General features: G+C 51.4%; 1 protein-coding gene across 1 annotated transcript in view; it reads left to right on the top strand.

The window, feature by feature from the left end:
* The window catches only part of Rasgef1a (RasGEF domain family member 1A), an 83061-nt gene that overhangs the window by 22871 nt on the left and 35604 nt on the right, over positions 1-24586 (top strand). The window lies entirely within an intron of this gene.

The following is a 24586-nucleotide window of genomic DNA, read 5'->3' on the forward strand; positions in this document are numbered from 1 at the left end:
TTTTTTTTTATTGGTACTGGGGATCGAACTCACGACCACCTGCTTGCAAGGCAGGTTCTTATGGCACTGAGCTAAATCCCCAGCCCTATGGGGCAATCTTAATAGGACACCATCAGTTATGCAGGGGTGAACTCTCTGAGGACCACCACCTGTGGGGCCCAATGTGAAGATGACCACTTGTGGGGAACCAGTAGGGGCAACACTCTCCACCTGCCAGCTTCCATGCCGGCCGTGCCTGTCTAGGAAGAGGTTACACACGGATGGCAGGGCTGCTGGCCCGAGGCTTCCAGAAGTGCAGACTCCTCATCCCCAGGCATAGAGAGGAGGCCAACGGGGAGCGAGGCTCAGTACCCTGCTCTTAGTGATCATGACCCAGCTGGCTCTGTCACTGCACCTTCACCGCATGTGGCAGCCGCCTCCGTGGCCTCTGCTTTCCCGTGTCCTAGAGATGAAGGCAAGTGCTCTAGCACTGACTACGTCCTCAGCCCCTTTTCAGTTTTACTTGAGACAGGGTACTGCTGACTTCCCTTGTCAGGTTTGAATTTGGAATCCTCTTGCCTCAGCCTCCCAGAGTGCTGGGAAGTGTGCCACCTTCCCAGGTCTGGCTGTGCTTTTGACAGACTGCCACAGTCTCCTGTGGGCCAATCCCAGCCTTTAGGCCCTGACCCTTGCAGCTCTGTTGTCATTCTCTAGATGCGATCCCATATATAGATCCCTGTAGTCTGGGAGCAGAATTGCACCTGGAGCCCATGCTGAGGATGCTGGATCATCACTGAGTAGAGGGACCCTGAGAGCCTTGCTTTGCAGCAGCGGCCACCACTTACATCTCCCCTCTCGGTGTGCGTGTGTGAACACGTGAGCATGCACTGTGTGTGTGTCTGCACACACAACTATCGGAACAGACACTCATGGCCTTATGGTGATTCCCATGCCAGCTACTGCATCTGGGAAGACAGGGGAGAACTCGGGCTGTGCCAGGCAAGACAGAAGCCATTTCCTTTTCCCCTCTGGTCAATCCTTTCTTCCCCTGTGGTGGGGGGCATGGAACCCAGGGTCTTTTCACTGAGCTATAGTCCTAACCCATTTTATTTTGAGACAAGGAATCGCTAAATTGTCCAGGCAGGATTTAAAGTTGTGATCCTCCTGTCTCAGCCTCCCAAGTGCTGGGATTACATGTGTGCACCACTGCACCAGCTTCTTTGGTCCACCTTAAGAAATTCCTGCTTTATTACTTTTCTTCCAGAGCATAAAATCCTTCAAGGAATCAGGAGTGGCAGCAGCAGGGGAAAGGAGCATTTCTGGGTGAGGCAGGCTCTTGACAGGGACGAGGAGCCCAGGAGGGAGCCCCTGGGGGTGCTGATGTCCAGGTCACTCTGCCACCCACCTCCAGGGCACAGTCCTTGGTGTCCCCAGCTTGCTGCCTCCAGAAGGGAAGAACTTGTGCTTTTTCTCTCTGATATTTGACACCAAGGTTGTGAGCCTCTGTGTGTGTGTGTGTGTGTGTGTGTGTGTGTGTGTGTGTGTGTGTCCCTGTGGGTGGTGGTGCTTGTTACCCAGCCTTCCCTGTCAAAGCAGTGAGAATTCAGAGCCCAGTGCCTTTGTGGCTCCTAGGCTTCTGCAGGACTGGCCCGTAGGAGGCCGAAGGTGAGCCCAGGCGGAGCAGACTACTCAGCCTGAATGCTGCACCTGAGATGGAGGGCACCTCAGCAGACACTGCCTTGCCTTGTTTGCTAGCAAAGCCAGGGTTGAAACCAGGGCCTCAAACTCTGTAACCACGAGCTCCAGCTCTACTGAGCCGCCCCAGTCCCAACAAATGCTCCTTAAGGAATGAAGTATTCAGAGACTCATTCCTCTCAGCCCTGGGTTTCAGGTTTAATATCTAGGAAGATAAGCTGGTTAACTAGGAGCTGGCAGTGTGCCACTTCCTGCTTCGGGGGTAGCTGCTGCCCCTGGGCCTGGGCCTGGCCACAGGGACAGATGCCCAGGTGTGGTGCCACCTCTTGGTGCAAAGACCGGCCTGCCGCAGCTTCCTTCCAACCTGGGATGGGGACAAGTGAGCTTTCTACTGTCAACTGTGACAGTAACCCGAGATAGGCCTGGGGCATGACCCTGGAGAGCAGAAGTGATGGGGTGAGGGGCACGTGCGTGGCCCCCAATAGGCAGATCTGTGGTCCCTTTCTGAAGGCTTTCCCCAAGCAAAGGTGGTGGTCATCGCACAGGGTCTCTACCTGCACATGACCTCTTCTGTCCCATTTTTTTGTATCGTTTAATTTTTACAGAGATTGAATCCAGCGCTTTCGCGCTACATCTCTTAGCCCTGTTTTAATTTTGAGGAGGATCTGGCTAACTCACTAAATTGCCAGAGCTGGACTTGAACTTATGAAACCCTGGCCTCAGGCTCCCCAAGTGCTGGAATGACAAGCGAATGCCACCATGCCCGGGGTCATGGCTAGCTCAGACCAGATCCGAAGACAAGCCATGCCTGTCCCCGCCTTAATAACTGCTTGTCCCTTGTGTAGCGCTGCCTGCTGCAGCGCACCTGGCCGTATCTTCGTCTCCTCGGTCTCGCAGAGCTGGATCTACTAAGAGCACGGCGGAGAGCAAGGTGCCTCGCATAAGGGACGGCCTAGTTCCGGGAGCCCAGGCCCGCAGTGTACATGGAGGCCGCAGAACCCCGGCAGCAGCCCGGACACTCCCTGCGCAGACGCGGCCTCCTACAAGAAACGCCGTGGCCTGGCCCTCGCTAGCCTATCAAAGCCGGACGTGGCGAACGGCAGCCAATCAGCCTCAAGGAATGTGAGTTTGCGCGGGCCCGCACAAAGAGTCAGTGTGGGCGGAGCTCTCCATTGGGCGGAAACGATCATGATGGTTTACTCGCGTGGATTGGCTGCTCCGGTCGCCGGAAGTGCAAGTCGGGTGTCCGCCCTCCCTTGCTTGTGCAGTTGCTCGCCAGCGCTCGGCGCCCCCTGGCGGCGGTGGCGCGGGTCGTGTAGAGAACTTAAGGAGTGCGGAAGGCGACAGCCTCGAGGTCCGTAGAGGACGCGGCCGGCGTGTCGGAGGACCCTCGAGACGGCCAGGGAGGCGAACAGAAAGACACTTCCTCTTCCTCCCCCACTTCTTTTTCCTCCACCTCCACTTCCTCCTCTTCGTTGTCTTTCTCCTACTGTTCCCCCTTCACTTCCTCTCTTTGACTTCCTCCTCCTCCGCCCTGTCCACCTCCACTTGTTCCCGCTCGTTTCTGGGGCGCCTTGACCTGTCCCCGCACCCGGCCTCTCTGCTGTGCAGCCCTCGCTCACTCGCGTCCGGTGCTGGGTCCGTCCTGATCCGGGCGGCTCTTTCCTGCGGCCTGGCTGCTCCTGGCACTAGGCTCAGAAACCTGGACCGCCGCAGGAAGACAGCATGGGGCCTGGGTGCATGTAGGACGTTAACTGTTGAGCAAAATGACACGGTCCTCGAATGGCTCGACACGACATGGGTGCACAGTTATGGCTGAAAACTACCCAGGGGCAGTGACACACCCCTGTACTCCCAACACTGGGAGTCTGAGGCAGGAGGATCACAAGTGTGAGGCCCCCCCCCCCCCCCCGTGCGGACAGTTTAGCGATTTCAGGAGACCCCTGTCCAAAAAAAAAAAAAAAAAAAACCAAAGGCCCTAGAGATGTAGCCCCCTTTGAAGCTTTGCATTCAGCCCTCAGCACCACTTACAGCCAAAAGCAGAATTATTCCAGCAGCATGTGAGCGCACTCCCCTGTCACCTCTCGCGCGCAGTCAGCTGCTATGCACTTCTTGCGCTAGCCACGCTGGAGCCCCACACTCCTTGTTATGCCCTTTGAGAGGAGTCTGCGCCCTGGGTCTCTTCCCCTGCGCTGCTGGACACAGCGCAGAGGCTGGGTCCCCAGACTGTGCCAGGCGTCCTGCCCCGCACCGTCGGGCTCCTCTGAGCTTGCTGAGCACCGAGGCCCCACACACATCCCTTCCCAGCCCTTTTACAACCCCGGGATACTCTCCTGTGGAGAGCTGGCTATGGAAGAGACCTTTTTGGATTGAACCCAGGGCCCCCTTAGCAAGCTACATCTCTAGCCTTTGTGTGTGTGTGTGTCAAACTTATGATTGCGCGTTTGCAAGGCAGGCACTTACGCCGTTGAGTTAAAATCCCCAGCCTTTTTTTTTTTTTTTTTTGGACACAGAGTTTCATTAAATTGCGCAGGCTAGGTTCAAACTTTCAATCCTGCCTCAGAGCGCTGAGGTTGCAAGGAGCTGACGTGGCACCTGTGGCCTAAACTGGGTTAGAGAAGGAAAGAGCTGTGGCTCCAAGCCCAGCGGTAGATGGAAGTGGAGAGTGCATCCAGGTCCCTGGAGGCTTGTCACTTGGAGCCTCGCCCCCCATTCCCCCTGGTCCCTCCTCCCCAGGGGATGTTGGGAAAGATAGACACCCCCCCCCCCATCTGCTGCAGAGCCCTTTGTCTCCCTCTTCTCTCCCGGGTCTTGATCTCAAGCAGCCTCTGCCTTTACTCTTCTGAGAACCTGCATTTCCCAGGCACAGTTAGATGCTTGGACCTCAGCTGTGCCTCTGACTCCCCTGTGGAAGGGAAGCTCTTGCCCCTGCCTGCAGGAAGGGCACACCCTCGGCAGGCCTCCCTCTGAACAATTGCTACACCTTGTGGTCTGTGAGCCAGCAGGGCCCCCAGGTCCATGTCCCTGCTGCAACTGTGTCACGTTAGAGGCTGGAGGCCCTCACTCACCCTTCAGTGCATCAGTTTCTTGTGTGGAGTGGGGTGAGCCTGATGAGAGGGCAGAGCTTAGCACAGTGTCAGAGATAAGGGAGCCACGTGGGAAAGCTGGTGTCGCTCCATCCTGGGCCTCTAGTGCCCCTGTCACAAGTCCCCACACAGAACAGCTACTTCCATCCAGCAGGGATCTCTCCCCTGCTTCTGCGCACTTGTGTGTCATACAACTTTGTGTGAAACTCAGTTTACCCTCAGGCATGGTCTCTAACAGGAACCTGAGATGTGCTGGTTTACCCAGAGCAGTGCTCATGAGGTCAGTTTTGGAGGTCTCAGGCCCCATAACTGGGCACCTTAGAGAGCAGCACCAATCACACAGGGACAGGTGCTGGAACAAACTGCTTTCTCGCTGCCAGGAAGTGAGAGGGAGAGAACCATGTCCCACACTCCCTGGAGTGACGCAGCTCCAGTGACCCAAAGTCCTCGACTGGGCCTCATTTTTTTCATTTCTGTCACCTCCAGATCACACTAGCAGAGGCCAAACCATGACACACCAGCTCCACCGCACAGGACAGATGCCTGCTGCCTTGCAGCTCTGCAAACCCTGCAATCACCCGAGTTGGTCTAAGCTGTCCTGTGAGTCCATCCAGACAGCCTGGAGCTAGGCTGGCCGAGGGCGGGCTCCAGCTGGCCCATCTCGGTCTGTGTGGGTTCCCACAGCATCTAGAGTGATTCATTTCTCCCAGGCAAAGGAGCAGCTTTTCCTCCTCCTTCATCCTTTTGAGCTCTGCCTGATTCCAGAGTACAGTGATATTTGGGCTGGAGGATGGGTGTTGCAAGCACAACCTTATTCAGATTAGGCCCCAACTCGAGACCCTCCTGTCTCAGCCTCCCAGACCCCTGGATGACTGCAGATTTTCGTATCCTTGAATGTGGAAGTTGCAGAACATGTAAGTTTGCATGATCTTAGCACACAACATGCAGTAACCATTGCCAACACTGCCGCATCCGTGGTCACCTTGCCTCTGTCCCCATAGCCTGATCCCTGGCATTCTGGAAGGGGGACAGGAGGAAGGATTTGGGTTCAGGGAGGGCCACAGCTTCTGTCACAAAGCCCATCTTGGGGGCCAGGGTAGGCACAGGGGCTTTTGGGAGAAGGGAAAGCCATGTTGCTGGGGTGCCTCACCCAGGGCCTTACCCAGGGCCTGTCCCTGCCTCTGGTCCCCTGCTGTTCCTCAGACAGAACCAAGCTGGGAAGAGTCACCCAGGCCGATGTATTGGGGCTCTGTGGGTCAGAAGAGGTACGACCTCAGTTAACCTGAGCCACTGAGGACAGATGCGGAGCAAGATATTTTGTGGAGAGGGAGCCTGGGGCTTGAAACTGTGCCTCTGGGTGGACTTTGTCATTCCTGCCATGCCCGTGCCTAGATTTTAGATTAGAAGTTTATGTAAAGGCACGCTTATCTCAGACTCCACACTCATTCCCAGAAATCACTCTGCAGAAACTGCCCTCCTCCTCTCCCTTATCCAGTAAGGCTGTCCGTGAGGTTTCTGGGAGGCTGCTGGCTGGAGCTGGAGGACTGAACACCACTGTTGGGGGCCGTGGACAGCCCAGCCGGTCTCACCTCCTGTTTGCTAGCTGCTGGACCTGAAAGTTCCCTGCTAAATGAACCACTGGCCGACGTCAGGTGGCCAGAGCTGGGCCACATCTTCCATCTCCACAGCAGCAGTGGGTTTAAAGCAGTGGATTTGTCATCCTCTGTGCAGTAAACAAAGGCCATGTCATGGTCCACTCCATCAGACCACCAAGAATAATGAGTTCTTCAAAACAATGTTTAAACCAAACAAAGACTTAACGTGTTTTGTAGTTGTAAATATTAAAATTGGACCCTCCTGCCTCAGCCTCCTGAGGTCTGGGATTACAAGCATGTATCACCACACCCACTAGATTTGCCCTCCCCTCCCTTCCACTCCCCTCTCCTCTCCTTTCTTTTTCTTTCCTTTTTTTGTTACGACAAGGTCTCACTGTGTTGCCCAGCCTGGCCTTGGGTTTTGTTTAGATTTTGTTTGTTTTGATTTTGCTTTTTTGAGGCAGGCCTCACTATATAGTTTAGGCTGATCTTGAACTCACTATGTATTTGAACCAACCTTGAACTCTAATTCTCCTGCCTCAGCCTCCTTGTGCTGGAATTATAGGCAGGCACTACCACACCCAGAAGCCCAGTCTGGTTTTGAATTTCTAGGCTCAAACAACTCTTCTATCTCAGCCTCCGAGTACTACAGGTGTGTGCCACTTCGTGCAGCCTGAATACAAATTCTTAACCAGGTGTGGTAGTACACACCCATAATCCCAGGACTGGGAAGTTGAGACACAAGAATTACCAAGATTTTGAGACCATCATAGGCTACAGAGTGAGTTCAAGGCCATCCTGAACTACATAGTGAGACCCTGTCTCAAAAAAACAATGCTGGGCGTGGTGGCTCATGCCTGTAATCTCAGCAGTCTAGAGGCTAAGGCAGGAGAATCACTTCCAGTTCCAGACTAGCCTGGGCTACAAAGTGAACTCAAGGTCAGCCTGAACTGCGTAAGACCCTGTCTCAAACAAACAAACAAACAAACAAAACAACAAAACCTCCATGAATTTTTGAACACTATTATTCCTTGCTTCTAAGCCCTTAGCAGAGAAGTAAAATGTTACTATATTAACTTCTGGTGAGCAGTGCTGGGATTTTCCATGCAGAGCAGTCATCAGCAAAGTGGCTGTTCCTCGAAGGCCAGTGTCCTTCAGCTGTCCACAGCAGGGGCAGCTGGGTCTGCGTGGTGGCATCAGCTTGGCCGAGTGGGCCACTTAGGTCTGGGCTTGCTCTCTGGAGTGCTCCCTCCCGAGACAACAGGGCTGCTCTGAGGCTGTATGTAGTTGGCCACCCGGTGCCCAGTATATGAAGCCAGTTCTGGACCCTGAAGGCGGGGCTCCAGGAGAGCAACTCGGGGGACAGGGTGCTAGGAGGTAGGAGCATGGGGGCTGCAGCTCAGTGCAAGCTCCTGCCCCTCGAGCCTGCACTCTGGGAGCAAAATAAGCAGAACCACAAGACAGTGCCCAGAGCTCGACTGGTGTCTGGAACCGGATTTTCATCTGAACTGCCTGTGATTAGCTGTACTGTGACATGGCTCAAATAGTCATCACCAGGACTGCGGACGTTGGAGATCATTTCAGAGGAAAAATGAAGAACGGTGGGCAGGTGCCTGTCCCCTCAGCCTTTCCTCCTCCATGGCCTGTGGCCTCTCCATTGGTGACTGCTGGCTCAGCTGTGGGGACCCTCCATCAAGTGTTCTGCTGTAGGAGCAGCAGGACTCTGGGGTCCCCCTGAACAGAGCCTGTCCTCACTCCTCCTGGAGCCCGAGAAACTCTTGGGCCATCACTGCCCACACCCGAAGTCAGGGAGGCCTTGGTGTGTGCAGGCGTGGGGAGGGCTAAGGGCCGAGGTTGTGGCTGCATGGGGGAGGGGTGGAGGCTGGGGTACCGGACACTAGGGACCTGGCATAGAAAGGGCACACCACATGGGGGGTCTAGGAGGCTGGGGGTGTGTGGCACAGGGGTAGGGTCAGCTCTGCGAGGGGCCACTGTGGTCAGGACAGGCAGAGGACTCAGCCATAGAAACCATTGAACTTACTCATTTTGTTTTGTTTATTTTTGCAGGACTGGGGTTAAACCCAAGTCCTTGGTGCCGAGCCACAAACCCAGTCTTTTTTTCGTGTTTTATTTTGAGTCACCAAGGTCCCAGACGGATGGGGCTAGAGCACCCAATCTTCTAACAGAAAACCAAAGGACAGTACATGTCTGCCCGAGAGCAGCCTCCTGTGGATGATCGAGGGGACCCTGGTGTCTCAGGACATCTAGGGGGAGCCCTGTGGTGTGGGCAGAGTTGTCCCTCAGGACCCCTATATTTACCTTTTCTGGAAAATTTTTACACTACAGATTAAACCCAGGATCTTCACACTGAGCCACATCCAAACCCTTTTTATTTATTATTATTTTTTCAGACAAGATTGTGCTATATAATTCAGGGTGGATTTGAACTCACTGTGTAGCCCAGGCTGGCCTCAAACCCGTGGTGATCCTCCTTGCCTCAGTGTCTCAGTGCCTCTTGAGTGTTGGGATTACAGGGGTGCGCCACCACATCCAGTCCCTTTTTTATTTTTTGAGACAGGTTCTCACTATGACCCAAAGTTGCCCAGACCTGAGTTCGAACTTGCGATCTTCCTGTCTCAGCCTCCCAAGTGCTAGGATGACAGGAATGTACCACCACACCTGGCTCCTCCTCTGAGATTCCTGGCAGGTGTCTTTACTGTCCCACCAGGCCCCCCGGCTGAGATGGGTCCAGATGCATCTTTCCACTTGCTCAGCCTTCCAGCACAGTGTTCAGCCTTCCTATGGCCAGAAGGGGGCGGTCCAGGCTGCCTCCTGTGACATCGCATCGTTCTATGTCCGCTACTCCAGTGCTGAGTGTGGGGTGGGTCTGCAGATTGGTCCCTATCCAAGCTTTTTCTTCACTAGTCAAGGGAGCACACCAGTGCTCAGCCCACTGCCAGGGGTCCTGAAGTCCCTTGCCGCCATTTCTTTCCCTCTTTCTGGAGTCCTCTCCCCAGGACAGGGGGATATGAAGGCACTCCCATCCAGGCTCCCATGGTGGCACCATTGTGGGAAGGGAGTGCCTGGCCTGGCAGGCTGGCATTCGCAGCAGATCCACTCTTGAGTAATGACCCCTGGACCCACGAGGCCTGTGAGCAGAGGAGCAGTTCCTGAAGGCAGTGACCCCAGCATCTCCTCTGCCCACCCGGTCCCACTTCCTATGCCACTGTCCCGAGAGAAGGATTGGGTCTCCACATGTGTTCCAGGGGACAAATCGCAGCAACCACACAGAGGAACCCAGCCAGGGAGTCTCAAGGCGGAGCCCTAACTCAGGATGAAGTGTGACTCAGCCACAGTGGACATGGCCAGCCAGTACCTGGTGTCCTGTACTTTACAGTCCTGGCAAATGGCGCCCAGTCTAGGTGCAGACACTGGCAGCCTGGGTGGACCCCAGCCCTCTGTGACTCTATTTGCTGACTCTGGGGTAGGGGAGATGCTGTCTCCCACAGACACAGGATCTTGGCTCAAGGCCAGCCCATCTGTAGCTGATAACTGGACACCTCTCCCAAAAACCCAATGCTCCTCACAGACTGCACCTGGACCTCATGGGGACAGGACCTGTCAAGAGACCTCAAGTGACAGTGGCTGAACCATGTAGGGCACAGCATTGGCTACCAGTAGCACTGTTCGCCCCACTGGCCTGGGTCTGGAGGTCACCCGGGTCACATGTCACTCATAACTGGGGTTCCTGATGGGACACTGGTGGGAGCTAAGGGTCAGGCCTAGGTGGGCCACTCAGTCAGGGCCCAAAGAGCAGCCATGCCACTGTTCCCACGGGTCTAGGGGAGGGAAGACCATGGGCAGGAGGCCAGTGAGGCCTACGTGGCTCCACTGAGGTGAGCCCAGATAGAGACACGCTGTCCCCGGCAGGGGCTCCTGGCCTGGCTGCTGTCAGAGCTGAGGAGCAGGAGGATGGTCCCTCACCTCCAGAGCTTGCCCTTGTCCTCTTCTGGAGCCTGCGATGGTGACCTTGTCTGGAAACAATCTTTGTCCACACGACGAATCTACAGACTCTCAGCTGAGGTTGTCTGGCCCTAAGCGCCATCCCTCATGTCATTCTGAGAGCCAGTGGGAGGAAAGTCACAGAAGAGGACCAGGGTGCACACAGTGACAAACTGTGGTGGGGCTGGCCTGTTCCAGGACAAGGAAAGGCATGCAGATGGCACAGGTCCCAGGTTATAGGTTCCGAACAGCAGGAGGAGCAGGAAGAACCCAGGTAGTCTGGGTCGGAGGAGGCTGTGTACATTGGGTGGGACAAAACGCCTGAGTCCAAGCTGGGATGGACCTGGTTTACCTTCCCTGACCCCCCAGGCGCAGGCACAGGGGCCATGTATCACTAGGGGTCACATCCTCACTTCCAGTTCAGGATCCAACCCAGGGCCCGTGCCCGGGTTATCCAGACAAGCGTGCTGGCACTGAGCTGCACACCAGCCTTGTTCATGTAGACACAGTATCCTGGAAAACTACACAGGGACAATGACTAGGTTCACTTGGCACTGCCATGCTGGTGACTGTTCAAGATGGCACAGTCACGCCTGGCTGGACGCACACCCCGATGTCACCCTGAGCCTGGAGAGGTGAGCTGTGGACTCTGGCCTGGTGACACCTTGATTTCAGACTCAGCCTCAGGACAATGAATTAAACTTGTGGTGTCTGGAGCCCCGAAGATTGTGATCATCTGGTCACAGAAGCATGGGAGACAGAGGCAGCAAAGGTCAGGACCGAGGAGGAGTTTGCAGAACCGAGGAAGTGGCGTGTGGAGCCGGAGTGCTCGGTGCAGCGGTGTCGGCCACAGCAGGGCTTCCGGACGCACCAGGCTTGGTTCTGCGGGGCTTTGCTTTCTCCTACCCCAGAGGAGCCTCACTTTCACCTGTCCATACTGCTAACTTCAGTGTTGGGGTGTTCAGCTTCTAAGATTTTGATCTGTGAGATTATTTTACATTAAAAATTCCTTATAAAATTGCAGTTACTGTTCTAGTATATTCTTTAATTTTTTTTTTTTTTTGGTTAAACAAGTAGATTTTCTGCTAATAGTGCTAGTAATTTTTTTTTTTTTTTTGGTCTTTTTGAGACAGGTTCTCTCTGTGCAGTTCAGGGCTGGCCTTGAGTTCACTTTGTAGCCCAGCCAGGGTGGTCTTGAACTCGCAACAATCCTCCTGAGTGCTCTGATAACAGGCATGTGCCACTATGCCTCACTAATCTTTTCTTGTTTTTGTTTTGTTGGAGGCAGGGTATACAAGTAAATCTTTAAACCCAGGCATCTCTTTCAAAAGATTTCTGTATTGTGCACTGTGCTTCCTTGAATAGGGGAGGGTACTGTTTTGAGCTTTTCTTTACCTATCTGACAAAGTTTGAAGCCTGTCCTCCCTACCTTCATTTTATTTTATTTTTGAGACGGGGTTTCACTCTGCAGTTCAGGCTAGCCTTGAACTCACTTATTATTTATTTTTGGTACCAGAAATCAAACTCGCAACCTTAGAGTTGCCAGGCAGGCGCCATGCCGCTGAGCTATATCCCCAGTCCTCTGAACTCACTTTGTGGCCCGGACTGTGCTCGAACTAGAAGTGATCCTCCTGCCTCAGCCTCCCAGAGCGCTGGGATTACAGGCCTGCGCTGCTATGCCCAGCTTCTTCCTTCCTTTTAGACTAGGGGTTGAACTCAGACTCTGCAATGAGCTCCATCCCCAGCCTTTTATTATTTTTTAAGTGTTGAGGGAGGGTCTCAGTAAACTGCTAATCTACCCAGAGTGTGCTTGCCCTTGCAATCCTGCCTCAGCCTCCCAGAGTTGTGGGGTGACAGGTCTGTACCCTGTACCCATGCCGGTGTTAAACATCTCTTACATGTCTTGTGCATTTTGGCTCCGCTCACTTGTGCACCCCTGGGTCCCCGCACCTCTGCTTGCGCGAGAAGGCGCTGGACTCGCCACGGTGGGCGGGCGCGGGCGCCCCTGCCCCGTTTCCGTTCCAGTCTAGAGTGGAAGCAGGACCTTCGCCGGAGGGTGGCGCCGTGACAACCTGGACAACCGCAGGGGCCACGCTCTCCACGCTGCCGCCTCCGTCCCGCCCACAGCATCTTCAGCCCAGCGGCCGCTGGCCAATCAGAGCCTCCGCTCAGGCCTGGGCCCCGCCCCCGCCCCGCAGCCTGGCAGTGGGTGGGGGAGTGGAGAGACTGGGTGTTCCCATGGTGACGGCGTTCCCAGGGCGACCGCCAACAGCCTAGCTGCGCTAACCTGCTTTCCGCGGGAACCTGAGGGGCAGGCGGGCTAGGGGACCACGGGGCACCAGGTCCCGAGGAGCAAGGAGGGCACCTCGCGTGGGTGCTGAGATGGGGCGGTGGGCTGTGATTGGGGGGAGCGGGCTCCTCACCCCCGCCGCCACCCTTGCCGCCTCGGTGCTTGCGGGTTCGGAGCCCCCACTTGCCCTCCCTCCACTCGTCTCCCCTGGCTCCACCTCTCCTTTCTTTTTCCAAGGCTGGGGCCTGACCCAAGGCCTTGATGGGGAGCTGCATCCCCAGCTCTCAGCCAGCGCCCTCTTATTTTTTATCTGAAATCCGGTCTCGCAAGTTGCCCAGGCTGGTTCAAACGCATCCTCCGGGCCTGCTGGAATTATAGGTGTGTGCCAACATGACCAGCTCTTTCAGAGTTTTGTACCCAGGCTTCTCAGGACCTTCACCCCTTTTTAGGAAAACAAAGTCATTTTTTTTTCCCAGCAGACCAGTGGATAAAGAAAATGTGCTATCTACACACTGTGGAGTGCTTTCTACTCTGCCATAGAGAAGAAAGAACCGGAGTCATTTGTAGGAAAATGGCTGCACCTTGAGACCCTCATGTTATGTCACACAAATTAGCACCCACCCTTCGTTATCACCCAGCAGTTGTCCCTTTCTTCCTCAAGGTCATAGGATTCTTGGGGCACCCTGAGTCACAGACGGGGATAGTGGAACCCCCTCCCTAAACACTTACCCCTTTGTCAGAGGTGACCTTGGTGATTCGGTACAAATCTGACTGGCAATGTGGGAAGAGTGGGGAGCCTGTGTGTGTGCACATGTGTGTGTGCATGCACGTGTGCGCACGGTGTGTGTGTGAAAGTGTGGATGAATGCACATGTGTGTGCATGTGTGGTCTTTGAAGCATCTTTGCTAAGTGATGGGTGCTGCTGAGCCCGTAGGATCCTGGGGGGAAGAGCCCCACCTGGCAGGTCACCAACGGCCCTGGGAGATGGCACCTGCAGCCCACACACCCTCGGCTGGTTGTCGTCCATGAAACTCTGTCCATCCTTCCTGACATACCCCGTCCCCACTGCAAACCCCTCGTCCCACTGGACCTCAGCTCTGCAGGCCAGCTCCCCATCCTCCCTCACATCCCAGGGTTCCTGGCCAAGCTGATATCCCTGGTGTGCCAGGGTCTCTCCAGTTGCCCTGTTTCACTTCCTCTACCTCAACTGGGGACAGCTGTGGGCCCAGGCCCTGGACCCCTGCTTCACTGTCCTCCTCCTCAAATGAACCCTCTTGTGTGAGCTGCTCCACACCCCTGGCTGCAGCCTGGCCACAGACATGAGGCTCAGGATACCAGCCTCAGCCTGTCTCCGCTCAGCCCACCTGAAGCTGGGCATCCTGCCCTAGGCACCGGTGAGCTGCCCTGCTGGCCCAGTTACCCAGCCCAGGGGGCGGGCGGGTGAGCGCTGTGAGGCAGAGCCTGGAGGTTAACTCTGCATATGCGAATGCACTAAGTATTAATAGAACATGATATTAATAAGGATGGCCTAGAATCCTTGCAGCTTGGGGGGAAGCTGGCTGTGCCGCTGTCCTCCCAGCCCTGCCCTGGGGACATCCTTGTGGAACAGCTCTGCCTTCCAGGCACTGTGGCTGCTGACTGCGATCCTTTAGCCGGGCTGCTTGCTCTTGTTGTGGCCCATAACTTCTGCATTTCTGCGGTGCCTACCTGAAGCCCATTTTAAACTAAATGTCAAACATTGTGCTCAACAAGTGACCAGCTGGAGGCCTCGATGAAGAAGAGGAAATTGGACACACAGAACATGAGGTTATGGGAGGCCTAAGGGTGGCGAGGTGCAGGCTGAGGCAGGAGGACCCCTTGGAGGCCAGGGTTCACAGCCAGCCTGGACAACACAGTGAGTGAGAGAATGTCCCCAAAGACAGAGCTCAGGGAGGCTGCCGCCCAGGTCATGTGCAGAGTGAAATGTGTCCTCTTGGGGCTACAGCACAGATGTAGGGAAATGGGAGGGACAGCAAGGGGACCAGCATGGCGTGAGGACCAGTGACAAAGGCTGCACTCACCTCCAGGCCAGGAGCCAAATCCTTGTTATCAGCCCTATCAGTGCCTCGGCTTCCCCGGGGGAACTTGGACCTCAGTGAGGACTCCACCCTGGGCTGTCCACCACAGACATCCTCTGAGAATCTACTCAAACAAGCTTGTCCTCAGCAGGGGTGGGGAAGGCCGGTGAGGGGTCACCGTGGGACAGTGCCCAGTGTCACAGAGAACAGGTGACATCAGATGACAGCAGCCGTCCAGCGGTCATTACTGCAAGCCAGGCCGTGTATAGAAGCAGGGCTCTCCCCTCCTCCCTGCGGAGCGGACCAGCCAGAGGAGAGGATGGAGGAGAGGTGGGAGGCCAGGACGATGAGCCCTGCCAGGGGCTCTCCCCTCTTGAGTCCCTGAGTCCCTGAGGCTCCAGGCTCTGTTCCCCGGACCCGTGGCCCTCAGCTTCTTCCATCCCTTCTTCAGGCTAAACTGAGTCCCCGCTGTGGGCCTGTGGTGCACAGTGCCTGCCTCAGAGATGTCTCCTCCTGCCCAAAAGACCCTGGCTGTCTGCCCACTCTCTCTGGGCTTTGGTCACTCTGTAGCCACACTGGTCATCTCCCCACACCCTCATGGAGGTGAGGTGGGGGCTGGAAACGGTGGGGGGACCAAGTGGAGGCACTGTGAGCTCCGGGCTTGGTCTGGGCTAGCAGGCTGGGGCGATGCTAGCTACACCCAGCATGGCAGGTTTTATTTTTGTTTTTGTTTCATGTTTTGCTATTCTGGGGGTGGCACTCAGTACCTCCTGCCTGCTAGGCAAGTGCTTTACCCCTGAGCTACGGCCCCAGGCTTTTTTGTTTTTAAGACATAGGATTTCAAAAAGAGAGAGCGAGAGATAAAACATTTCTAGATTGCTCAGGCTGGTCTCTGGGACTGCAGGCATGCGCCACCACGCCCGGCTCAGTGGCTGTTTTTATTATAGCAGAGGTCAGTAGCATACCATTTTGTGGATGGGGACATGCCATTAGGGCCTCAGTGCCTTTCTTCCCTGTCACCTCTCTCTGTCGTCGGCCTCCTCTTGCCCCTTCCCCATCTCCAAAGTCTGTCTCTTAGTTTCCTGCCCTCTCTCCCTTATTTTATTTATTTATTTATTTTTGTCTTTTTCCTTTTTATCGGTACCAGGGATCGAACTCAGGACTGCCTGCTTGCAAGGCAGGCGCTTATGCTGCTGAGCTAAATCCCCAGCCCCCTCTCCCTTATTTTTAAAATCAGATTTCCCCCTAATTTTTTGTTGAAGAGAAAACATGTTGATTTTATTTATTTATTTATTGCCTTTTTGGAGACAAGGTCTTGCTGGGCAGTTCAGGCTGGCCTTGAGCTCACTTTGTAGCCCAGACTGGCCTCAAACTCATAGCGATCCTCCTGCCCTCAGCTTCCAGAGTTCTGGCTGTAGATTTTAATTTAATTTTTTTTTTTTTTTTTTTTAGTGACAGTAGAACCCAGGATCTTCACACTGAGCTACATACTCAGCCATTTTTTAAAAATTTGAGTCAGTGTCTTACTAAGTCCCTAGATTGCCCAACCTGCTCTTAAACTTGCCATCCTCCTGCCTCAGCCTCCCAGACTGCCAGGATTACAGGTTTGCACCGCTATCCCTGGCTGTGATTTAAGGACGATTTTCCTACACACACACACACACACACACACACACACACACATTCTCTTACATTCTTTTCACTTGGACCTGTCATAGGGGAATCCTGTGTGACCGTGGTCCATGCTGAATTTGCAGGGAAAGCTGACATTTGATTTTCCCGTCGGGGAACATGGTGCTGTCTGTCTATCTCTGCCCTTGTTTGTAGAGACTCACTGACAGTCACTCCACTCACAGCCTTCTCTGGGGCTCCTGCCCCTCTGGGCTTACTCAGCTGCTGCCAGGAACCACCTTGGTCTCCTGCACCCTTACACATCCTGCTGAGGCCGTGGGGGGTTGAGGCAGCCAGGCGGGCTCCTCTAGATTTGTCCCCATTCCCCTATATTTGCCGTCTCAGGATGGGAAGTCGGGTCACAGAGCAGTGACCGCAGCATCTCCAGGCCAGCCCCGACCCTCTGGTCCACTGCCTGCCCCATGCTTCTTTATCTCCGGGGTTTTCGAGTCTTCGTCCACTCGCGCCGTGGGGGCCCACGGTTGTGCCTGCTGAAATCGTTGCCAGCTTTTATTTATTATTATTTTACATTTTTTTTTCAGTACTGACATTGAGCTCTGGGCCTTCAATATGAGCTATGACCCCAGGCAGTTTTTGCAACAGGGTCTTGCAAGTTGCCCTGGATGGATTCACACTTTCAGTCTCCCTGTGTCAGCCTCCCAGAACGCCGGGGTTACAGGCGTGCACTGTCAGCCCAGCTTCTCCTGGTTCCTAACAACAGTTTATTAACATACAAGTCACATACCATAGGCCATGTACAATATACTATTGGATTTTTTTTTTTTTTTTTGGCATTAATGTGTTGTTGTATATTGGATGGTTTTTAATGTATTAAATTCTTACATGTTTTTGGGGGCTGGGGATTTAGCTCAGTGGCATAAGCACCTGCCTTGCAGGCAGGCAGTCGTGAGTTCGAGCCCTGGTACCGATAAAAACAAAAAAGATAAAAAAAAAATTCTTATATGTTTTTAAATTTTGGTTGAATATATTTACATTTATATCTACCTAGAAACTCACATCTCTGTATATTTATATAGTATGTTTTTTTTTTTTTTTGGTCTTTTTGAGACGAGGTCTTGCTGTGCAGTTCAGGCAGGACTTGAGCTCACTTTGGAGCCCAGGCTGGTCTCAAACTTGCAAGGATCCTCCTGTCTCAGCCTCCGAGTGCTGGGAGTACATTACCCACCATGCCTGGTTCGGATTTCTTTTTTTTTGAGTTAGGGCTTGCTATGTATTTGAGGTGGCCTCGAATTTGTGTCAGATCCTCTTGCCTCAGCCTCCCCAGTGCTAGATAGGCTCGTACCACTGTGTCTGGCCACATTTGCCATTTCAATCACTGTAACTCATGCAGTTCAGTGGCACTGTGTGTGTGGAATGCAGCACACCCACTGTTGCTGTCTGTCCCCAGAGCCTGCTCACCACCATACATGGACGCACTCTCCATCAAGCGAAATGCCCACCTGTGGCTGGGTGTAGTTCTTTGTTGTTTTTTGGTACTGGGACTTGAACTCAGGACCTGGCACTTGCCAGGCAGGCACTGCCCCCCTGAGCTAAATCCCCAGCCCCCGGGTGTAGGTCTTGATAAAGCACTCACCTAGAGGCCTTCCCTGAAAAACAAAACAAAGGAATTAACATGTGGTTATGTACATGTATTAACTTCCCCCAGGAATAGAATCATTACGTGTGCAAACTGGTACTAATAAGATGTTTAAACATCTTTTAAAATATTAAAAAAAGAAAGATAAAAATGAAACAAAATAGCAACATTCCCTATTGTCCCCCTAGTCTTCGGAATTTGCTGACCTGAGTGTCTTATGTACGAGTCAGGGTGTGATAGTTGTCCTTTTGTGTTGGGCTTCTTTTACTGAGTGTCCTGTTTTCAGGGTTCATCCATGTGTAGCATGCTCACCTCTTCATTCTTTTGCATGGCTGTATAATACTCCACAACAGGCGGACCTCCTCGTGTACCCATCTCTGTTGATGGGCATCCAGTAGTTCCCACCTTTAGGCTTCTGAGAATGATGCTGTGTGAACACTGGTAAGTGAAGCCCTTCGAGCCCTGCTGCAGTTCCTGTGGGTGTTACTTGGGCATGGCCATGATACTGCACACACAGTATCTATGTCTTTTTTGGGGAGAGCTGCCAAACTACTCTCCATTTTACCTGCACCATTTTAACATCCTACCAGTGTTGTGCGAGGTTCTGGTAGCTGTGTTTTGGCATATGATCCAAGAACTCATCACCAATCCAACATCAAAGATTTTTCCCATGTTTTCTTCTAAGGGTTTCTTAATTTTAGCTCTCAAGTTTAGGTTTCTGTCTTGTTAGGTTTTACACGTGGTGTGGGGTAGGGGTCCAGCTTCACTCTTTTGCAGGTGAACACTCACCTGTGCCAGAACCCTGCACTGAAGAAGAAAAGACTCTTCTTTCCCTAGTGGACTTGTCTGGTGACCTTTTCAGATCCCACCTCTTGTCATGGTGAAGGTCTATTTCAGGACTGAGTTCTATTCCATTGAGTTCTGTGTCCATCTATTGCACACCAGTGGTTACTGTAGGTTTCAAACCAAGAAATGCAAGTCCTGCTACTTGGTTCATCTTTTTTTATATTTATTTTTTTTTTAATTTTATTTAAGGAGAAAAGAAAAAAAAAAGCAAGGAAAGGGTACAAGTTATACAGATTTACAGAAAAAAAAATGAACAGTAGGAAATCACCAGTTAATGGATTACACATTGTCATCCTAGAAATAATTGTTCAAGTCACAAAATTAAAGCTTGTAAAGTAGACATTCCATCAATGATACTGCAAACAGTTCTGTTCATTGATCCAATAAAACTCTGTGATATCATTTTCTATCTTATACACTTAAATATACATGCAGTTATATAGTTTGGAGCACTTTCTTTTCCTCTCTTTTGTATCATGACTATTACACATTTTGGGTTCCATTGCTCCCACGGTTCTTATTACTTTTTTGGAAGAGAGTAAAACCAAATGTGACATAACAGAACAGAATCGGTCAAGTCAAAAGGGTGGACATAATAGATAATGTAAAAACATAATACAAGGTGATCAACAATGGTTACCATAATGCCTCCCGCTATCTCTAATAGAATTGCCTATATTGTTAGTTATAATACAATTGAACAAAACAGTAAAGAATAAAACCGACAAAACCAAAACATTGGAGACATTGTAGGTCTTCAAAAGTAGATAAAAGTCAACAAGAATGGGCGTCATAATGAATCTCATTATCTTCACAGCTGATGCCTAAACTTTCGAACCTGATACTATCCAGCAAAACAGAATAGGGGAACATCAGTTAAAAACCAGATGGTGAGAGTAATACAGGGCTTTAAATCAAGGTAATGGAAAGTCAAAGTGGGTTACTATAATATATCCTGCTATTTTTTTCCCTTAATTAAAAGGATAAAGATAAAGTAAATAATGGAATGGAGATTGAGATAAAAGAGGGCATAACAATGAAACAGCACAGATCAAAACATAACCATTTAAGCAGAATAGTGTTTCAGCACCAGATAATCCTAACCTAAAAGTAGTTACCATATTGTCTCTTTCCTTGAAATCCTTGAGTACAACTTCGTATACTGTAGCATTAAGTATATCAAAACAATGTAAAACCATTCAAGAGAATGTCAGCATTACAGAGTATTTAGAATCGACTAACAGAAAATGAACAATGGTTTCTGTATAATCTCCTTGTCTTTAAAAGGTTTTCGCTTATACTATCGTACATAATAAAATCCAATAAGATACAGCCTATTTAGACCATTGGAGACAGAAGGACAAAAGCTAGATGAGACTTCAAAACAAGATGATACTAAATCAGTATTACCTATTAAGATGTCATTTTCTCCAAAATAGCTGTTCCTATCATCCAATCTTCTCTGCCTCATTTCTGTTGAGCTCTTTTTCTTTCAGTAGCTGTCAGTTTGTCTTCTTCATTTTGTTCTCTGCTCCATTCGTTGTGGCCTCTCTGCCATTATTTCTGGATTCTTTGTATTTTTCTTTTTTTAGAATATCCTGCAATACTCTCTGTATAGTTGAATTGGTGGTTGCAAATTCCCCCAGTTCCTCTTTATCCTGGAAGCACCTTGTTTTTCCATCAACTTCCAGGGACAGTTGTGCAGGATATCTCAATCTTGGCTGGAGATTATTATCTTTCAAAGCTTGAATTATTTCCCCCCACGCTCTTCGTGATTTGATGGTTTGTGCAGAGAAATCTGCTGTAATTCTGATGGGTGTTCCCTTGTAAGTGGTCTGTTTCTTGTCTCTGACAGCTTTTAATATTCTGTTCTTATATTGAATGTCTGGAATTTTTATTATTATATGCCTGGGTGTTGCTCTGTTTGGGTTGTAGGTAGCTGGGGTCCTGTATGCCTCATACATCTGAGTATCTTTACCTTTTGCTAAATTAGGAAAATTCTCCTGGATTATTTCTGTGAGTAGCTTTTGTAGTTCACTTGTTTGTGTCCCTACTTCTTCTTTTATGTTCTTAATCCTTAAGTTATGGATCCTCTTATCATCTTCTTGTCTTTGTATTATTGCTGTTTGTTTCTTTGTTATTTTTAAGAAGTTTTTCATTTCATTCTCCCATATTACAAGTCTGCCCTCCAGCTCAGATAGTCTGTCCTTAGTTTCTTTCAAGCTGTTATGCCAGTCTTCGATAGACTTCTTAGTATCTTGGTAGTCCCTTTGAACCTGCTTCACGTATTCTATGCTTTCTCTGTTTTCTCCATCAAACAATTCTCCCCTTTTTTTCTGTTCTTCCATTCCACCACCTGTTTTTTCTTGGGTGGTACTTAGCATTTCTCTAACTATTCTGCATACTTCTAGCTTCAGGTCGTTGATAACTTCATTCCTGAATTGGTCTATGAGGCTCTCTATATGGCGCCTTATGTGTATTGGTGTGGTGTCTGCTATTGCCTGTTTCTCAGAATTGGGGGCCGAGGAGCCTTTCTTGTTGCTGCCTCTTCCCATGCTGCCTCTTCTTCTCTGTTCCTTATATATGCAAGCTTATGTAAGAGGCCAGGCTTCTCTCCCAGTCAGCCACAGCCTGATCGAGTTGCGCCAGTTAGGTGTTCCCGCTCACAGCTGCGCACCAGGGAGTTACAGACCAGGCAGCCTACGTGTCTCCCCTCCCGGCCACCGTCAGGCTCTGGGATCTGGATTGGGACAGCCTACCAGGTCCGCCAGCAGCGTCACGAGGCCAGGCACTTTTCACCAATCCCGCCCGAGAGGGGGATGTGTGGCTGGAGTCGCTACCGCGCCCTGCTCCCGCAGGACTGCTCGGGCCCAGAAAGTCCTCTGCTGGAGTCAAACTGTGGTAGAGTGTCAGTTTCTCTCACTCACCTCACCACAAGTCAGTGCACGCCTCCCTGCCATTCGCAGATTGCCGTTCTCAGAGCTTCTGCGCGTCTCTCTCCTTGCCGAGCCGCTTAGAGGCAGCCAGCCGCCGCGCGGCGGGAAACCCAAATCGTGGCTTACAATGGCGCGGTTCCAGCCTCTACACCGAGTCTTTTCTGTTCCTGTTTTAGCACCAGGACTGCATTCCAAGTTGGCCTCTCTCAGCCCAGTTCGTTCCTGAGTCAGCAGAGCATATCTCCACCTGCTTATGTCTCCTTAGTCCGCACCATTCCTGGCTTCTGAGCTGAGTCTTTCAGAGAGCCTCCGGTAGTTGCTGTTATCTGTCCACCATGTTCTCCCGGAAGCCTACTTGGTTCATCTTTTCATGATTGTTGTAGGTATTCTGGGTTCTTTGAATTTCTGGAACAGCTTGTCAGCTTTTACAAAGAATTAACTTGAAGTTTTTTGAAGAGATTGTATTGAATTTGTAGATCTTTGGAGAATTTTGCCATCTTAACAATATTGAGAGGCCAGGGATTTAGCTCAGTAACTCAAGCACTTGGCTGGTAAGTGTGAGGTCGTGAGTTCAATCCCTGGTACCAAAAACACAAACCAACAAAAGCAAAAAACAATATTGAACCTTCTAATCCATGAACATGGAATATCTTTCCATTCAAGCTTTTTAAAAAAATTTTTTTTTGAGAGAGGATTACACTGTGCAGTTCAGGTTGATATGGAGCTCACTCTGTAGCCCATGCTGGCCTCAGACTTGCAGCTATCCTCCTGCCTCAGCCCCCTCGCTGCTGAGATTACAGACATGTGCCACTTCGTTCAACCATTTAAGCATTTTTAAATTTCTGATTTAAGGTTAAGCCATACAGGGCTGGGGATTTAGCTCAGCGGCATAAGCACCTGCCTTGTAAGCAGGCAGTCGTGAGTTCGATCCCTGGTACCGATAAAAATGAAAAAGACCAAAAAAAAAAAAAAAAAAAAAAACCAGGCAGTCGTGAGTTCAATCCCTGGTACCGATAAAAAGGAAAAAGACAAAAAAAAAAATCTGAAGTAATCATTAAACTTAAAAAGTAGTATTTAAAAAAAAAAAGGTTAAGCCATACTGCAGCAGGGTGGGCACTAATCCAGCATGACATGTGTCCTTATAAGAAAGGGGCACAGGGACCAGGAATATGGCACAGTGCCTGCCTGGCAAGCATGAGGTCCTCAGTTCAGTTCCTGGTACAATTTTTAAAAAAGGACTCTTGGGTTGGCCATGGTGACTCATGCCTATAACCCCAGCACTCAGGAGGCTGCAAATTCAAAACCCGCATGAACTACATAGGAAAGGTCCTGTTTTAAAAAATAAAACAAGCTGGGTGTGGTAATGCATCCCTGTAATCCCAGTGTTAGGGAGGCTGAGGCAGGAGGATTGGACCAGTTCAAAGACCAGCCTTGGCTACAGAGTGAGACCCTGTCTCCAAAAACAAAATATCAAAAAAAAAAAAAAAAACCAGTTCAAATCAAACCAAATGAAAACCAATCCAACAAGAAGGGACACCTGAGCAGGGGTGCACAGGAAGAATGCCGTGTGGAGACTGGGGTTACTCCTCCAATGACACAGGTCTGCAGAGGCAGATCCTCTCCTCGTGTCTTCAGAGGGAGCAGCGCATCCTCTAGGACCTGGTTTGCAGACTTCAGGCTGGCGCAGCTGAAGTGAGTGTAGCTCACTATGCAGTTCAGGCTGGCTTTGAGCTTACTTTGTAGCCCAGGCTGGTCTGGAACTCGAAGTGATCCTCCTGCCTCACCCTGCCTCAGCCTCCCGAGTACTGGGATTACAGGCGTGAGCCACCACACCTGACAGGAGTTTATACTTGTAATCCCATGGAAAAATCACAGGCATTCCAGAAAGGAAATTCCAATCTACCACTTCAGTGCAAACCATGGCGAGAATAGAGACAAACCTCAACCTGCGGCTGTGGGGAGCCACGAGGGTCCTAAGTCCAGGCAGAACCATAGCTAACCGGAACCAAGGCCCTGACCCAGGGCTGAACCTGGGTTTTAATAATTTGTGAAGAGGGGAGAGCTCAAGGTTCAGTTGACTGTGGATGGCAGGAAGCACGTGAGTGCTCCGAGCAGGGCTAGGTAGGAGGCCCAGTGGCGGCTCTGGGATGTGCAGAGAGAGAGTACCAGGTTCTGGTATCAGGTAGCTTCTAAGTTTGGAGGAATCTGCATAACGCAGTTTGAGGCGGTTCCTGTGGTTTTGGTCCTTTGCCTCCTCTCTGATGTCTGGCCTCTCTGTCTTGGGACATCATGGCCTTTTTCTCTTTCTTGGCTCAGCCCCAGCCGAGCGAGCGCAGGGTCTCTCAGCCTGGCTCACACTTAGCAGCACAGGCCGGGCATCACTGACCTCTCCCATTGCTTCAAAGGCCGTGCATCAGCGCCTTAACTAGGCCCATTCGCGTTGCTGAGCGGGTGCAGGATTATCCTAGCCAGCTCTGTACACGTTAATACCTGGAATTTGGGCCAGGTTTAGCCAAATGGAGACAAGTGGTCTTCTTTCAAGGAGAATCATCCTGCGGTCCTCCACAGACTGAGCAAGGGGACCTAAACATGCCGAGCTGAGCTGCCGCCGAGCTGCCTGCCACCCTCGTGCTTGTTTTCTTCACCCCGTTCCCCTGATGCTCTGGGCTGCTTGCAGAAACACGCTGCAGGGTCTGCACGCTGACCCTGGGCCAGCGTTCTGCAGCTCTGTGGCTGTCGGCATGTGTGTGCATGTCCAGGGACAAGACTGTCATTTTCTACACAGCCGCCGCCAAGACTTGTATCTGAATCTTTTTTTTCTTTTTCTTTTTT

Source organism: Cavia porcellus, unplaced genomic scaffold (assembly GCF_034190915.1).
Source record: "Cavia porcellus strain 051 isolate PalLab524CR breed Dunkin Hartley unplaced genomic scaffold, mCavPor4.1 scaffold_23, whole genome shotgun sequence".
In the NCBI taxonomy this organism is placed as follows: domain Eukaryota; kingdom Metazoa; phylum Chordata; class Mammalia; order Rodentia; family Caviidae; genus Cavia; species Cavia porcellus.